The following is a 4,087-nucleotide window of genomic DNA, read 5'->3' as shown; positions in this document are numbered from 1 at the left end:
ATTGCCTGTCCTGTACACAAGTGCGTGTCAAAAATATCTGAGTGGAAGAAAGGTGTTCTGAATAATGACATTGAGCACTATGCACTCTCCTCCAGTCTGGAAAACAATTCCTCACAGACAACTTTACACCTCCTGCTGTCACGGGCTCTTCAGTCCGTTGACTTCAAATCTTCACAGAATTCAACAGACTTTGTTACATCGTCATTTCTTCATTTTTGTTCAGATCACTGTGAGCAGAGTGTCACAGTGGGAGTCTGTTTGCCCCACAACTCAGAGTTAAGACGATACTATTGGACCCGTTTATCATTTATCATTTCACCAATACCATGGGGAAATATCTGCTGCTCAGCATAATTTACGCAATTCACTTATTCATAAGGTCAAATGTGCCCGTAACTTGTGTGACGAGGTGGCCGAGAGGTTAAGGCGATGGATTGCTAATCCATTGTGTTCTGCACGCGTGGATTGGAATCCCACTCTCGTCGCTGTTATCAACGATGTTCAATTTTGCTATCTTTGGATGATCACAGCTGTCCAATGGTCTGTTTATATGCATCGACGCAAGAATAAAATCACAAAGAATAATTTGAGTCTGTTGCCTAAACTGCATTGAAATGTAGATTGAATTGGGACAATGAACAGGAACGCGATTGTCTTTTCCAAGTCAAGTTGCTGTGAACTGTTATCGTATGAAAGAGATCGAGGAGAACCAAATAACGAGAGATGCGAAGTGCATGTTGATGCATGCGATTCTTAATGAGTGTTTTGTCAGATGAAATTTGTAGCAGTTGGGTAGAAGTGATTCATCTTGGTGAAAACAGCACAGAGAGACAGCACGAAACAATGGAGGTATTTCAAAAGTGGCAGGGGCTGGGTGTAGGGGCACTGAGAACTGGCTGTAAATGCACAGGAGAGAATTACCGATGTGGGTGCCGTGCATGGGCACGGTCAGACTTACACATTGGTCTTATCCTTTCCCCCTTGCTCTCGCCATTGATGAATGCTGGACATAAGACACATAAAAACACAAGATGTGGGAAGCAAACTCCTTCTCGTTATGCACACACTTGAAGCATCATATTGAACTATGAACAACTGGAATAGTCAGCAAGTTAACTGCAGGGACTGAATCTAAACTGTGTATCAATAACCGCAGATTTATGCAGCATAAACATGAAAACTGATTGGAAATGTCTTTGTACGCATGTCATTAACAGACAGTTCGTTCTAATACCCGTGTGGCTGAAAGAAGTAGACACCACATTTCAAGGTGGATGACAACATTACCAATTCTGTTCAGAAATTGAGATTTATTTGATCATTTTACACAGTGACCAACTTTAATTTAAATAATACAAACCAAATTCCCTAACGTGAAATAAAAGAGTGATTCCATTAAAAACATTGTCCTTGCTAAGTAGCAGTTACTCAACATGAAAAATAGAATGTGATTTCTAGTGAGCATACGTCAATTAGCACGATTATCTTACTTCGGATTGACTGCAATATGCACATGCAAAATAAGTTTTAAGAAAGAAGTTCTTTGGAAATAATGAGTCGGTGGTGATTAAAAGTAAGATTAGGTTCTCATGATGTGGATATTGCACCAATGGCTCTCGTGGTGGAAATGGTCAGTGAGCAGTATTTCCATGATGGTATAGAGGTGTGTGATCTGCCAGGGATGGGAGCTCCCACCTCATCTGGAGCAGCGTCTGTTGACATGGACCAGGGAGTATTGTGACATCTGTCTGGGAGTTCCAAGCACACCTGGAGAAGCTTTTATTGACATGAAGCCGCAGGGAGCATTGGGACATCAGACTGGTAGATCCAACTTCAACGGGACCGCTTCTATTGACATGGAGCAGGGAGCATTGAGACATCAGACTGGGAGCTACAACGTCAACGAGAGCCAGGGATCGGAGCTCCCATTTCATCTGGAGCAGCGTCTGTTGACATGGACCAGGGAGCATTGTGACATCAGTCTGGAGTTCGAACCTCACCTGGAGCAGCTTCTATTGACATGAGGCAGCAGGGAGCATTGGGACATCAAACTGCGAGATCTAACCTCATTTGGAGCAGCTTCAGTTGACATGGAGCAGGCACTTTTCGAGATCAGTCTGGGAGCTCCACTCTCACCTTGAGCTGCGTTTAATGACATGACGCAGCAGGGAACATTGGGACATCAGACTGGTAGAGCCAACAGCAACTGGACGTTTTCTATTGACATGGAGCAGGGAGCATTGGGATATCAGACTGGGATCTGCAACTTCAACTAGAGTAGCTTGTATTGACATGGAGCAGCAAGGAACATTGGAACGTCAGGTTGGGAGATCCAACCTCTCTTGGAGCAGCTTGTATTTGCATGGAAGAGGAGAGAGTATTGGGACATTAGGCTGGAGGAAAGGGTATTCAACTATTTTAATCTGAAGTAAAATAGGTTTCAACACCTCAGGTGTTAACTGATTTATGAAGATTCTGTCATGGGAAAATAATTAATTCATTAGATATTAAAGACAAGTCCTGCAAATATTCAACTCAGGAAAACACATTGGTACAGAGAGAAATGGGAGTGATGTTTTAAGTCTTTGACTTTTCTTTTCTGGCCGACTCTGCACTAGATTACATCACCAGAAGGACGTTTTCACTCATTTCATGTCATTCAGTTTCCTGCAAATACGGACAGGTCATTAACATAATCTAAATCTGAAAATTAATGGGAATATGCGATGTAATGATTAGGCTGGAGTTTACCTCTAATTATGGTGAAAACGTAGCAAAGTGAGTTGCAATTTCCTTGATCAGCAGTGACCTCATTGATTGGCTGATCAATTTTTTAGGACAATGTGAAGTGAATCATTGATGGTGATTCTCTTTGTTCTTTGTTCACCTTGTGACTGTTACTTTTATTGTTCCTGTCACTGTTAGCATCACAGCTCTGCAGCATGTAAAATCTCAGCTGCGCATCTGGCCAGTGGTACAGCCATTCGTATAGCTGGCGACAGATCAGGTGAGTGCAGGTTCGACTTTTGCTTTGCGCAAGCGCATTGTGGAGACTCAGCACACATCCAAAGTTATCTTTTTTGTTACACTGAGGTGAATAATGTTTGAAATTTTCATCTCCAGGAACGAAAATTCTTTTACTGTCTACGATCAGTTAAACATTACCAAGGGTTATCAAAGTTAAAAATCACATGGCATCAGATTGCATCGAACTAGCATATTTGGAAGCACCAGTGTTCCATGCACTGTTTCTTCATCAGGTGGTTGTGAACTGTTCGACTCTAATATGGCTTTGTGAAATTTTTAAATTTGTCCACCCCAGTCCAATACCAACACATCCAAGTCATGGGTACCATCGACACCACGAACGGTCGGTTAAAGTCCAGTTGATCTTCCACAACATCGCGCATATTGACACACGCATCAAGTTTCTGCAGAAAGACACCTACCTGATGAAGGAGCGGCTCTCTGAAAGCTAGTGTTTCCAAATAAACTTGCTGGACTATGTCCTGATGATGTTTAATTTTTAACTTTGTCTACCCAACTCAAACACTGGCACTTCCATATCATAGAGAACATCAGTCATGTCGCAGCGCTGGCAGAGAAGGCATTCCTGGGATAGCCTCACACATTGCTCATAAGGTACGTTTCATTTTCAGAAACCAACTCACTCAATCGCTGCAGCTCCTGTGTATGAAAAGCACAGAAAAGAAATAGCTGAGACTCAGTTTTGACAGTTCTTTGAAACTCTTTGGGAAGTGGAATCAGAGGAGAATGAAGGATGAACTATCCGACTGTGTAGAGAGAGGGAAGGCACTTTTACCTTCATTCAAGGGCTGGGGTATTAACTGATTTAAGGCATTAAACAGATTCCTGGTAGAGCTGCGCTCTCTGCATCAGGAACAAGAAGTCCTGATTTCCTGAACGGTAATGAAATCCAGCCCACTCAGTCAAAGCGCCGAATACGAACTACGAGACCACCAGGGATGAGGGTAGAAGCAGTTTCACAGTTTCTTCATAACGCGGTTTTTGGAATTATGTCATTGCAGATATATTTGCCCTCAAAAATGATTGAATTATCGAATGT

General features: G+C 42.5%; 1 non-coding gene across 1 annotated transcript; it reads left to right on the top strand.

Moving 5' to 3' along the window:
- The first annotated feature begins 403 nt into the window (after positions 1–403).
- trnas-gcu (transfer RNA serine (anticodon GCU)) lies at positions 404–485 on the top strand. Its single transcript has one exon. It is a non-coding gene; the product is annotated as a tRNA-Ser (tRNA).
- Positions 486–4,087: the final 3,602 nt, after the last annotated feature.

This window comes from Chiloscyllium plagiosum, unplaced genomic scaffold (assembly GCF_037043375.1).
Source record: "Chiloscyllium plagiosum isolate Xiang-an unplaced genomic scaffold, Cpla_swu_hap1 HiC_scaffold_42, whole genome shotgun sequence".
Lineage (NCBI taxonomy): Eukaryota > Metazoa > Chordata > Chondrichthyes > Orectolobiformes > Hemiscylliidae > Chiloscyllium > Chiloscyllium plagiosum.
Note: the sequence above shows the minus strand (reverse complement) of the source record. Positions and strands in the feature narration are given on the sequence as shown.